Source organism: Hemicordylus capensis, chromosome 1 (assembly GCF_027244095.1).
Source record: "Hemicordylus capensis ecotype Gifberg chromosome 1, rHemCap1.1.pri, whole genome shotgun sequence".
Classification (NCBI taxonomy): Eukaryota; Metazoa; Chordata; class Lepidosauria; order Squamata; family Cordylidae; genus Hemicordylus; species Hemicordylus capensis.
Genome location: NC_069657.1, coordinates 200,945,532 through 200,959,479, shown reverse-complemented (window position 1 = coordinate 200,959,479; position 13,948 = coordinate 200,945,532). Strand labels below are relative to the sequence as shown.

General features: G+C 43.0%; 1 long non-coding RNA gene across 1 annotated transcript in view; it reads left to right on the top strand.

Annotated features, from left to right (window-relative positions):
• LOC128339933 (uncharacterized) overlaps positions 1-13,627 on the top strand; it is a 28,135-nt gene extending 14,508 nt beyond the window's left edge. The window contains exon 3 of the long non-coding RNA XR_008313342.1: positions 12,505-13,627. This is a non-coding gene — a long non-coding RNA (uncharacterized LOC128339933). The remainder of the gene's footprint in view (positions 1-12,504) is intronic.
• Positions 13,628-13,948: the final 321 nt, after the last annotated feature.

Genomic DNA, 13,948 nt, shown 5'->3' with positions numbered 1-13,948 from the left:
CCAGCCAGGTGCAGGGGTTATCCTGTTGCAAGCTCACACAAGGAATGGTCCAGCCTCAGTTCTGGACTTTGCAGTCCAGGGTTCCAATTCTAGCCTAAAACCACTTTACTAGCAATGAAGCAACTACAAATCCCCAGGGATTGGGGTGGGCAGGATACCATCTGTGTAAGTCCATGTGAGGGGGATGAAGGAGGAGTGGAGGCTCGTTGGAGACTTGGGGAAGGAGACTCAGTGTCACATCAACCTTGTGAGCATACCTTCAGGGAAGCTGAAGTAAAGGAGTGCATTCATGGAGCACTGACTGGGTGGCTTCCCAGGAGATGTGGGAAGAGGAGATCTGGTCTTGTGGTGGCAAGCATGACTTGTCTCCCCAGCTAAACAGGGTCTACCCTGCTTGCATTTGAATGGGAGACCACTTGTGAGCACTGTAAGATATTCCCCTCAGGGGATGGAGCCGCTCTGGGAGGAGCATAAGATTTCAAGTTTCAAGGCAGCATCTCCAAGATAGGGCTGAGAAAGATTCCTGCCTAAAACCTTGGAAAAGCTGCTGCCAGTCTGTGTAGACAATACTGAGCTAGATAGACCAATAGTCTGACTCAGTATTCTTATGTTCCCCTAAGAGCAGAAGGACTGCTGCTATTCTGCATCTGAAAAGCATGGCACTTGGGTGTAAAAGCAAATGTTATTTAGAGGGGTTTTTTTTGGTAAGGTTTCCTAATGGGGCTGCAAAGACAGGATTAGAGTATAAAAGAGATAATGGGAAATCTTCTGGTGCAGGATTTGTAGGAGATGCTTGGGTGGAATGGTCATTATTTAGATGGATCCCAAGACAAAAGGCCTGCATTGTGCCAGATCTATGTAGCTGCTTGGAAGCTTGCCTTGACTGTGTTTTAGGGTGGGACTGTTCAAGTTCCCAGGGACGATCTTTTGTTCAAGACCTCTGGTTTGCTTGGCATAGGATTCTAGCTTTATCAAGATTGCAAATAATGTACCAGGCCAGGACCATGGGAACAAAGAGTAAAAATCTCCCTCCAGCCACACTATATTTGTGATCCAGATCAGGGGCTCCTGTGACTGCTTTTTAAAATATCAAGCACCAACTCCCAATCACATGATAGATGTATTTGGGCATCGTGGCCATGACCCAAGAAGGACTTTGTTGGGCACTATGGCCATGATCCAAAAATGTCTCTGCTATTCCGTGGGCTCAGTGAGAGCCCATGGAACACTATTGTGTTCTTGAATAGTAGCCACCATCCCCACGCCCCATTCTGCATGCCAAATTGCTTTTGGAATTGAATAGATTTTCAAAAGCAATTTATGATATGGCATGGTTTTTTGTGCAGCTAAAGGGAAATCACGTTTAAAAAACTGGGCATGCACAAGCCTTTTCACGTGACTAAGAAAATCTTTGGATCCCAGCCCTTGAGAAAACTGTACTGTTCCAACTATTTCAATTAAGCTATGTTGTTAAAATGTTTTAATGTATGACTTCACCCTTCATTTTATGGCATTCCTGGAATTCTGTTACAAATACAATAAATGCTCCTTTAATCTTGTACACTCTACTAGTTGTCATTTGTGAGACAGTGCAATAAAATGATCACAAGTACTAAATGGCCTATTTTATATAGAATACAATATCCTTCACTATAGCTGTAACATATGTTTGAAGTAAGCATACCTTAGGATTTAAAGTTAAGACATTTTTAAAAAGCTGTTCATATTTCATTTGGCACATGACTTCCAGTAGAAGTTAATCAATCTCTAAATCTTTGGTCCTTCCAGGTTTGTAATGCATTTTATAGGTGAAGGTAATTTATTCTAATGACACTGTTTGCTTTAATTTTGCAAAGTTTATTTTCAAAATCTGTTAACTATTATCAGCTAATATGAATCCCCAGCAGAATGGTTTCCCTGTGGTTCCACAGGGTTGCATAGTTTATGCATATGCTTTGTGTCGTTGTGAGTGACAGTTACCATTTGGCATATGATATTTACATTCGTTCATCAAACTGTCTCCTTCTTGTAAGCTCTCCCTGCAATATACATGATTATGGTAATTTGAAAACAAAACATATAATAGTTGTGGGGGGGGGGACCCATGATAAATGCATATCATCTTAGTCTTTATGACTCTAGTAAATTTCATACCCTTGGCTAGATCAAATTCATGCAACAATCATTTTGGAAATAAGTCAATCAACAGGCTTTTCCTTACTCATTATTACTTTGCCTCAAAATTTTTGAAATCGGTTTTTATTCCTTTATCCATTTATTTCCAAGTAATATCACTGCCTCTATCTAGCACTAAAATAATTATTTCCTTTCAGTTTATAACGGTTGCAAAAGTAAAAGATCTCCCTGTAACTCCAAAGACGTCTACTTTTGTGGTTGGATATTTCATTTCCCCCAAGATGTTTAGTTAAACTAAAAAAGAAATATTAAATAATTTTCTCCCCAAAGCAGGTAAATATTAGAGAAGAGACATGAAATATTAGAGAAGGAGGCATTTTAAAAATCTTTACCTTGATATACAACTCATGACAAACGTGGATGGAGAATCCCATCAAAGTCCATGGGAGCAAATTAGCTTGGATCCCTATACCTCAGTTTTACTGGGTCTTGGGTTGGTCCTTGAGCAATTAGATTATCTTGTTGCACCCTTTCTCATGATCCCATGAGCAGGGTTCAGGGCAGGTGGCAGGGAAGGCTGCAGCAGCTTACTTTCCTCGCAGACTACCTAGAATAGTTGCTGGACACGCAGATCGGGCGCCCAGATGAGCTGCTGCTGCCCCAGGCAGCGCACTGTCTCAGCCCCTGGAAACCCCACAATGCACCATGCGAGCAGCCGGCACTGACATATTATTATTATTATTTTTACATTTATATCCCGCTCTTCCTCCAAGGAGCCCAGAGCGGTGTACTACATACTTGAGTTTCTCTTTCACAACAACCCTGTGAAGTAGGTTAGGCTGAGAGAGAGAAGTGACTGGCCCAGAGTCACCTAGAAGGTATCATGGCTGAATGGGGATTTGAACTCGGGTCTCCCCGGTCCTAGTCCAGCACTCTAACCACTACACCATGCTGGCTCTTAGCAGTTAGCTAAGAGCAGTATGAGCAGTTAGCCTGGGTTAAGGATATGCTTGCGCTTAACCCTGGCTAACTGGCAGGCTCCCTAGGCAGGTTTACCGCCGAGGCGCAACCAGGAGCCACACAGTGCCTGGCAGTTCCCACAGCAGCCAAGGCCAAGCTTAGCTGCCCTAGCCCAATCTTGGCTGCTTGTGAGAACAGCCTCATATTGTCACCCAAAAAGACAGTTATGTTCAAACTCCTTGAAAGAAAATAGAAAATTAGGGAGAACAGCTCTAAGAACATAATAAGTTTGACCCTCCACTTACCACTGTAGACAGCAAATGGACTATAGGAAATAAGTAAACACTTCAGTCCAACAGGACTCCCATAGTGGCTTACAAAATAATATGAAGCATTTAGACAGAGAAGCAGGTAGTATTCCAGATTTAAAACAAGATTAAACCTAGCAGATCTAGAAAGGCCTGTAATATTTTTTTTAACGGTTTTACCTGGCACTGAACAGAAATCAGGCTCAGCATCAGGTGAGCTTCCCTGGAGAGAGAGAGAGAGAGAGAGAGAGAGAGATAAAATTGGGGCATCACAACTGTGAAGGCCCCATATCAAGTTGCCACCTGTCTCACTTTCAGTGGTAGGGGAACATGGAGAAGGGTCTCTGAGAATGATCTCAGTACTTCGGTTCATGTGTGAGAAGGAAGGCCTAACGGTACCTGAATCCCAAATCATTTAGGGTCTCAAAGGTTAAAAGCAACATTTTGAATTATGCTTGCCAACAGACAGGAAATTCAGGGCAGTTTTAAAACCGCTGAGCTAGGTTCCATTTGCCAAGACCCAGTTAGCAGTCTAGGCACTGTATTTTGAACCAGCTGCAGTTCTTCCAAGGTAACCCCACACAGAATGCATTGCAGTGCCTGGTGACATGGCCCAGAAGGGCCCCTGAAGGCTGGCAAGCCTGGCCTGCTACTGAGGCATGGCTGGGCAATTGCCTCAGGTGGCAAATTGGCAGTGCGGGGGGGGGCTTCACTGTGCCTCCCCACCCTGGTGCCACCTCACCCTACAGTGAAGTGCCACTGCCACTCTGCTTCTCTCCCCACTACCATTCTCTGGCTTTTGAAAAGGCAAAGGGTGGCGAATGGAGAGAACAGGAGTAGAGCAGTGGAACTGAGTGGTGGACTGTCTGGCTCTGCACACCACCAAAGGTGGGTTGGGGTGGAGGGAAAGAGAGGCATCCAGCATGCTCCATATACCACCAAAGGTGGGGTGGGTGGGTGGGTGGGATGGAGGGGAACATAAGAACAGCCCTGCTCGATCAGGCCCAAGGCCCATCTAGTCCAGCATCCTGTTTCTCACAGTGGCCCACCAGATGCCGCTGGAAGCCACAGGCAGGAGTTGAGGGCATGCCCTCTCTCCTGCTGTTACTCCCCTGCAACTGGTACTCAGAGGCAACCTGCCTTTGAGGCTGGAGGTGGCCTTTAGCCCTCTGATTAGTTGCCGATGATAGACCTCTCCTCCATGAAGTTATCCAAACCCTTCTTAAAGCCATCTAGGTTGTTGGCTGTCACCACATCTCGTGGCAGAGAATTCCACAAGTTTATTATGCGTTGGGAAGTCACTTGAGCTGTGGTTGGGGTTTGGGCCAAACTGGGCTGTAGGGACTGTGCACAGTCCCTACAGCCCACCAGCTTTCATATCCCCAAACAGGGCATGGAGGAATCAGTATTCAGTAGACAAATAATACTCAGACACCTTGGTGACCTCCCCGCAGTTCCTCGTCACGTGCAAATGTAACCATTGTGTATGTGTGTTCAGGGGTGTGTGTGTGTGTGTGTGGCTGTGTGCACACATGTAGTGCTGCAATGGACCCACGGTTCCGCTCCCCACCCTCACCTCGCTCTCCTGTCTGAATGTGGATGTAACAGAGAGCTGGAAGCCTGCAGTCAGTGAGACTGCAGAGAGGAGGGGAAGCTGGCTGTGCAGGCTGCCTTCTTTCATGAAGGACAGCCCCCACATCCAATGACAGCCAGAGAGAAGGAGGAGCTTCTTCCCTCAACTCTGGTTTGAGGAAGCACAGTCTGCACTTCCAAATTCAGCTGTAATGCAGGCTGCATTAAACCTCATATTAGGGTGGTGAAACTCACTACAACCCGAGGGTACAAACTGGAGTTTGGGGAGTGAAACCTTGGGTCGCTCTCCATGTGGAACCAGAGTTCCGAGGGGCTGTCCTGCATTCAGACATAATGGTCCGGCAACCTCTGACCCCTTCAACTCCGGTTCCATGTTATGTGTGAATGCAACCATCACAAAAAGGTAAGCATAATCAATGGAGGGTATTGCTTCTTGTAGCAGCTAGTATATTGGCTGACAACTGTGGGCAGTGCAGAGTAGAGGGAATGCTTGAGGAGGAACTCCTCACTTAAAAAAATTTTTTTTTGAGGAGGCGGAAAGACACTTTTGTGGGGAGAGCCAGCATGGTGTAGTGGTTAGAGTGCTGGACTAGGACCGGGGAGACCCGAGTTCACATCCCCATTCAGCCATAATACTAGCTGGGTGACTCTGGGCCAGTCACTTCTCTCTCAGCCTAGACTACTTCACAGGGTTGTTGTGAAAGAGAAACTCAAATATGTAGTACACCGCTCTGGGCTCCTTGGAGGAAGAGCGGGATATAAATGTAAAATATATATATATATATATATATATATATATATATATATATATATATATATATATATGAATTATTAGGCTTTGGCAGGGAGGAGTTCAGCAAAATGAGGAGGGAATTCAAATGCTTAGCAGGGGGGTCTGCACCCCTTGGCAACTGGGCCCTGAAATTCTTTCAGACCTCTGGCTGAAGAAGGCAGAGTCCTTGTCTGGGTTCAGCTGCTGACTTCCAGTCTGTAGGTCACTTGCAACGTTAGTTGTGGGCTAGATGACTGAAAGCAAATTAGAACTGGGTCCCCACTGTATGTCCTGTCACAGCTCCTCTCATGAATGTCTCTTCCGCCATCCCTGTTAGGGCCAACATGAACTGCCTTCTTCAATGTTTCTGTCCCATTTGCAGGAGAAATTTGATGGAGATCTAGCTCTGTTTTCATCCCTGCCTCTCCACCCTCCCAATTTCAAAGGGAAGGTTTTCTCATGAGAGCTTTTATCTTAGTCTCAGCCCCTGATTCTCTAATGATTTTTCTTCATTAGCCCCACTCTAGGACTAAGCTTGATGGGATGTGGCTTTCATTCAAGTGTCTGCCCCGTTTCCAAAAACTGAGAATGGAGATAAGTGCTGGGAGCAACCAACTGGGAGTGGGGTAAGGTACAGGAGCAGGAGAGTTCATTGCCCCTTTCCTTCGTGCTTCTTTTACTGTTAGATCACCCCTGCTCTACAGTGAAAAGTGTCTACCACTATCACTTCTACTTTGGCTCTTAGACTCATCTCAGATCTGTGGTTGGATCTCCCAAAGCATGTTTCAAAGCCTAAAAGCAACAGTAGGAGCCCCAGATTGTATGACAACCACAGCACTGGGGAAGGTTTTTTTAAAAATGCAAATAGCCTCTTGGGGTACTACAGTACAGTATTGTATCTCTGTATCCCCCCACCCCCAATGCTCCCAGTCATAAAAAATGGAAAAATCCATATCTGTGTAGACCTTAAGAAGCGAAGTGAAGTAGTAATTAGAGAGAGAGAAAATACGTACTCCCAACGCTGGGAGATCTACTTCCAAAAGTAATTAGAGCTAAAATATTTTCCAAATTGGATGCTTCACGTGGCTTCTGGCAAATATTTCTGACAGACCAGAGTGCCTAGCTAAAAATATGTATAACAGCATTTGGCATATTCTGTTGTCAGCGCTTGCCATTTGGGATCACCAATGTTGGGATTGCCATTTGGGATCACCAGTGGCGTAGTGAGGACGCCGGTGGCCCCTGTCCAGCCTGCTGCCAGCGGTCCCCACCACCCCAGCCATGACCCCTGCATCTGACATCAGGCACAGGGGGCATGGCCATCTTAGCAAATGGGACAACTTGCCCTGTTTGGAAGTGAAATTCAACCAGCGCCGTGTTTGCAGGATGACTGGGATGGCTTCTCTCTGCTTGCAAAGGCAGGGAGAGGCATTCCCAGCCAGACTGGGAGCCACATTTGCTAATGTGGCCACGTCCCCTGCATCTGACATCAGATGCAGTGGTGTGGCTGGGGCACCAGGTGCGGCCCCTGGAGCACGGTGGCCCAGGTTCTTTGAACCTGTTTACTCCATGGCTGCTACTCCCCAGTCAGTGCTCCTGAGACCTTCCAGAAGAAGATGCCAGAACTCCTCAGGAGCGTAAAAGGGGTTATTATTTTCATGGATGACATTTTAGTACTTAGCACATCACTAGAAGATCATGACAAAACTCTTACCCTTGACCTATATCTTGATCCAGGAGTCTGGACTCAAACTAAACAAAACAAAACAAAAAATGCATTTTCCACAAAATAAGATAGAGTTCTGAGGACAAATGTTTACAGAACAGGGCATAAAGCTATGCCCAGAGAAAGTAAAAGCTATTAGAAACTTAAAAGCACCAACAAACTTTGCTGAACTGAGATGCTTTCTGGAAAAGGTGAGTTATCTCATTGGATACTTACAAGATCTCTTCATAGAGAACATAAGAACAGCCCTGCTGGTTCAGGCCCAAGGCCCATCTAGTCCAGCATCCTCTTTCACACAGTGGCCCACAAGATACCTTGGGGAAGCCCACAGGCAAGAGGTGAGGGCAAGTCCTCTCTGCTGCTGCTGCTCCCCTGCAACTAATATTTAGAGGCATCTTGCCTCTGAGATTGGAGGTGGCCTATAGCCCTTGGACTAGTAGCCGAGGACAGACCTCCATGAATTTATCTAAACCGCTCTTAAAGCCATCCAAAAGCTGATTAATTGATACCTACCTTCTGTTTCCTGTCCTTCAACCAGTTACCAATCCACACATGAACCTGTCCCGTTATCCTATGACTGCTTTATCAACTATCTTTGATGAGGAACTTTGTTGAAAGATTTTTGAAAATCCAAGTACACTGGACAGGTATATGTGTATACCTGGTATACAGGTATTTATCATAAAAATATGATAAATAATAAATACTATAGCAACTGGAACATCTTTATCCATATGCCTTTTAACATTCTCAAGGAACTCTAGAAGGTTGGTGAGACAAAATTTACCTTTGCAGAAGCCATGCTGGTACAGCAGGGCCTGTTCTTCTATATGCTTAACAATTTTATTCTTAAGATTTATTTCCATCAATTTGTCCAGCACAGACCGGCCTGTAATTTCCCAGATCCACCCTGGATCCCTTTTTGAAAGACGATGTTACATTGGCTACTTTCCAGTCCAGGGGCTGTTTGTAGGGATGAGTTCTATATATTTTTGAAAGGGGGTCGGCAATTTCACATATGAGTTCTTTAAGGACTCTTGGGTAGATCCCATCTGGCTCTGGAGATTTGTTAATTTTTAATTTTCCCAGACAGTTTAAAAGGTCACCTCTTGTCTCCTCTAGCTAATTCTTTTCTTTAGCCTCTGTCCCTGAGAAGCTTGGTTCAGGCACAGTTATACGCTCAGTATTCATTGCCATGTCCCTCAAACTCTCTTTTCACCTCCTTTATTGTCTCTTTGCACTTCTTTTGCCAGAGTTTGTGTTCCTTTCCATTCTCTTCATCAGGACAGGACTTCCAATTTCTGAAGGAAGTCTTCTTCCCATTTATAGCTTCCTTGACTTTACTTGTTAGCCATGCTCAGATGATTCTGAGACAAAACAGTATTCATCTGCATTCAGCCACTAGGGGGCCACGCTTACAGAGTTATACTGGCAAAAGGTGAAGGTTCTGCCCTCTGGAGTGGGACAGGGGTTCTTTATTCTTTCTCCATGTGCGCCTTCATTCTGCTGCACACATCCAACATCCACTGGGGGTTACGTTACAGGGCTACACAAAATACTCTCCCCCCCACCCCCCGCTGCCCACAGTCACGCTGAATTGCAGGAGCTACCAGCAAGACACCAAACACATTCTGCAAAAGCTGTGTAGTTTAGACCTCCACTCAGACACAGGCTGCAGTTTAGCTGTCGAGGCACTATCACTCTCCTGAAAGGTGAGATGATTTAGAGGCCAAGAGAAGCTTAATTTTTCTTGATCACCACGTGCAACCTCCAATTTTAATGGCAGGCATAATTAATTCTTCTGATGTTAATCATCAGGGCTGGTCTCCACAATTATCAGCCTTGTGCAGCTGGGGCATGGTGCAGACATGAAAAATTAGGAAAATGAATCTGTAATAGGGTGGCAGATTTAATCTGCATCATGAAAACAAAGTTAAAAAGAAGGGAGACTGGGAGAATTTCAGGCGAAGCTTTTGTGCCAATAAGTGCTGACAGAACTGAAAAATGTTGCCGATGTCCAAAGTGATTGGTAATTACCAAGCCATTGAATTTTTTATTGTCAATTTATCATTGCACCAGAGGTTAAATTTAACATCTTCTTCTAAAGCCATCACTCTAAGCGGAAGGCAAGCTTTGTATCACGTGATTCCAGGAGTCAGTGAAAGGTTAATCAGGTATCCTTTAGCTGGTATATATTTCCAAATAATCCCCCCCCCTTTTTTTTGGTATGTCCTTGTGTGTGTTTCAGATGAAGAGGCATTTTCGAATTTGCATCAGTTGTACATTTCAGACTAAATATTTGATTACAATTCTGGCAGAATCTAGAGCATCTTCTTTATTTACATTGCTTTTTATACAAACCTGCCAGCATATATTCTACCCTTCTCAAGTGATATTTTACACACACACACACACACACACACACACACACACACACACACACACACTTTGATGAATGCACTTCAGCATGAAATGCAATGGAAGATACTTTACAAATCCCACCCCCGCTTTTAAAAATAACATCTTCAATCTCTAATTGAATCTTAAGAATCTTGTACTGTACTCCCTTGAATCTCAGAAATTCTTTGACAGAATCTTGAGTATTATTTTGTCCTCATTTCCCTAAAGACTCATTGTTGGACTGTCTATTATGGTAAAAAAGCCATATTTTTAGAATGGAAAGGTGCTTTTCAAATGTAAATGTTTTAGGGCTTATTTACTTGCTCTATACAACCCATCAAACAATGATGCTTAAAGAAAAGGGTGGTTATCCTTGGTTATCCTGTCTAAATTATTCAATTGAAGTCTTATTGAAATTAAGTAGTCCTTCAGAGTAACTCCTGAATAGTAATACTGAATAACTTATCTGGATGTCAGCCAAGGGACATATAACATGATCATATTATTATTATTAAGCATATTGTCACTATAATTGAAACATATAGGGTACAATTCAGCCAAAGTTAAAACTTTTTTGTCCCATTAATTTCAGTTGAAGAAATTTAAGCATGTACTTAATAGAGATGTGCAAATCTATTCAAATTTAAATTGATTTGAACTCAAATCAGGCTGTTTTGAATGATTTGAACTCTAAACAAATTACCCTTAAAATAAAGGGCCTGTTTCAATTTTGAATCAAAACGACTTCGATTCAAGCTCAGATAGATTTGACTGATTCAAGCTCGATTTTGAGTCCTGTCGCACCCCCCCACCCCCGCCACTTGCTGATTGGTTTTCTGGTACTGGTTTCTGATTGGCTTGAGATCTCCTTGCTTCTTGGTTGGCTTGTTATCACATAGATCAAGTGTTGTCATGGGCAACTGTGCCCCCATTGGCTGGGGAGGGGGAAACAAAAAAGTAAGCAAGAAGGGGAACAAAAAAGGAAGGGATTTCAAAATATTTTCAAAGGGTCTGGGGAGGGCCAGCAGAGAGAGCCCTTAGTGTGCCCCTGAAGATGATACATCAGGTGAGGAGGAAGGAAGGAATCAAGGAAGGTTTGATTTCATGGTTTTCTTTCTCAGCTCTGAGTATAGTATGCTGTTCTATTGCTGCTATATTATTAACTGGATCTCAGATTTTTCTGGATTTCAGATTGACAAAGGCAGACCTTGGGTGCCTTCCTTCCTTCCTGGAGTTCTGGTTTGGTCTGTTTGTGAAATATTGTTATGGTGAAAAATGTACAGCGGCAGGTGTGTTTTTGTGTATGTGTGTGGCGACTCTCTTATATTTAGCAAGGGGAGAACAACTAACCGTATCCAACCCTGCACAGCATCCCTCCAGTGGCTGTTGCTGGTATCTGCCTTACGTTTCTTTTTAGATTGTGAGCTCTTTGGGGACAGGGGACCATCTTATTTATTTCTTGTTTATTTTTTTATGTAAACCACCTTGGGAACATTGGTTGAAGAGCGGTATACAAATATTAATAAATAATAACAAAATAATATTTCTTGGTGATTGCTGTGATGAGTTCCATGACTGGCCTTGAGACTAGCTTTTGCTTAACTCACTGCTCTGATCTGCTCTCCAGTGTGCATTCTGCATTGCAAGGTATACTCAATCAAAATGTGGCTGAAGATGTCTAGCTGAGCTTATGGTTATGCTTGCTGCTAAGGGTGCTGCTGCTGTGGCAGGTGTTGCAATGCTTGGAAGTAACGCAAGGAGTCATAATTGTGTGTGAAAGAGCAACTTGTGCCAATGATGTTATTGCAGTGTAGGCATTGTGACTGGCAGTGGATTCTGCGTCAGTGATTCTTTTTTGGACATTTTTGGACAGTGTTTGGGAAAAAAAGTGTGATGTTCTGTGTCAGGGTGGACGGATTCCTTTGACTGTGTGCTTCTAATCTGCAGTGTTTTGCAAGGCAGGGATGCAAAATGCATTGCAAATTGCAATGCGAAACTTGTGGTCTGCAATCTGTGAGTGCAGTTTGTTTCAGCCATAGGGAACAATGGGGAACTTGAAACATCCCATTGTTCCCCATGGGTAGGTCCTAGGGACACCAAAGTGGGTTTGGTGGTACGGCATGATGGGTGCTACTTACCACTCAACCCTCAAAAGAAATGGGCAAGTGGGTGATTTTTAATTTTTTAATCATAGGAGCCTATGGGGTTTTTTTGGGGGGGAAAGGTGTGTGTTGTTTTTTTAAATTGCCTACTTGCACATTTCTTTAGTGGGTTGGGTAGTAGCACTCATCACACCCTACCACCTGACCCCCTTTGGTGTCCCTAGGACCTATGCATGGGGAACAATGGGGTGTTTCGAGTTTCCCGTTGTTCTTTAGGGCCGAATCACTCAAATCAATTCAAGGTTGATTAGTCAAAACATCTGCTTGGCCACTGTTTCAACTAATTGATTTGAGGATTTTGTGATTCATTTCGAGCTTGAAATGAATCACAAAATCTGATTCATGAACAGTACTCAATGCTCAAACTGAGATTTAAAATTCTTAACTTTGGTAGGATTATGCTCACAGTCTTAATAATGCAATACAGGCAAACCTCTTTACTTGCAGATTCATTATCCACGGTTTCGTGTATCCGTGGTCAGGAAAATGACACTCGACTTCGGCAACACAGAAAAAAGGGAGAAAACACGCTGACCTTGCATATCCACGTGTCGAGGGTGGCCAGAAATGACCGCAGAGATAATTTCTGGCTGCCATTTTAGGGATGGGAGCCACAAAATGGGGTGGCTCATCCATTTTAAAATGGTTAAAATGGATTAAATCCATTTAAATCTATTTTAAAATGGTTAAACCATAAAATAGCTCAGCCACAAAATGGGGTGGCCATTCCTAAAGTTGGTCTTGTGAAAGAAAGTAAAAATTGTGTAAGCACGAATGAAGGGAGCCCTGATGGGACAAATGAAAGGAGAAAAGGTTTTATGCCATTTTGTACAAGTTACATATTTTCCCAATGTGTGGGTAAAATACTAATGTTAATATAGCTTTGAATGATATGATAGTTCTACAAATCTCCTGTAAAATAATGTAAACAAAAACAACTTTGTATTTGTAAAAAGAAAAAGAAAAAGCTTTGCATTTGTAAAGACAACCTGTTCTTTAGCTGTGATCTTGCTTCTTTCAATGTATGTAACTGACATGTTTATGATGATAAATCATTTTTATCAAATCATCAAATCAAATCAAATCATCAAATCATTTTTATGATAAAATGTATTTAAATGGATCTAAATGGATTTAATGATTTAAAATGGCCCAGCCATTTTACGGATGGGAGCCATAAAAACAAAAGAAAAACAAAACATGATTTTTGGTTGATTTTCTGCCATTTGGGAGGCACATTGCGACTTGGAGGAATCAGCAGAGCAAGGGAAGAAGCCCCCCCCCCCAAAATACTGGCCTATTTTCAGCCATTTTCGGGGCCATTTGGGGGGCCATTTTCAGCCACTTTGGAACCTAGCCCCCACGATCCCATAGGGATCAATGATCCTATATTTGTGGTTTCTAAATCCATGATAAAGCCGTGGAACGGAACCCCCATGAATATTGAGGTCTACCTGTATATAGTACTCATTGAATAGCACCACCTAGTGGTTGGAGTTGTTTAATATAATTATTAGAATATAAAATTAGCATTTGATCATATATATTATCCCCCAAGTCTCCAAATTACGGTTCCAGTTTCAAGGACCAATCTGAGTGAAAACTGATGTATTTTTAGCTGCTTGGTCTGCAAACTACAAATAAAAACTCTCTTATGCATTATGATTTAATTATCTTTTCATATGATATGAAATCAACCTTTTGTCCACCTTTACTCAGTGCTGTAATCACTCTTTCATTTTTCCACTGAATAGGTGCTGTATTTATTATTTTCAAATTCAAGAGTACGTGCCAATGAAAAGGAATTGTATGCGTTTTCTATAAATTAAATATGGAAATGACCTTTAGGGGAAAGTTGGTAAAAGAATCAATGTGTGCATTAATTACTGCA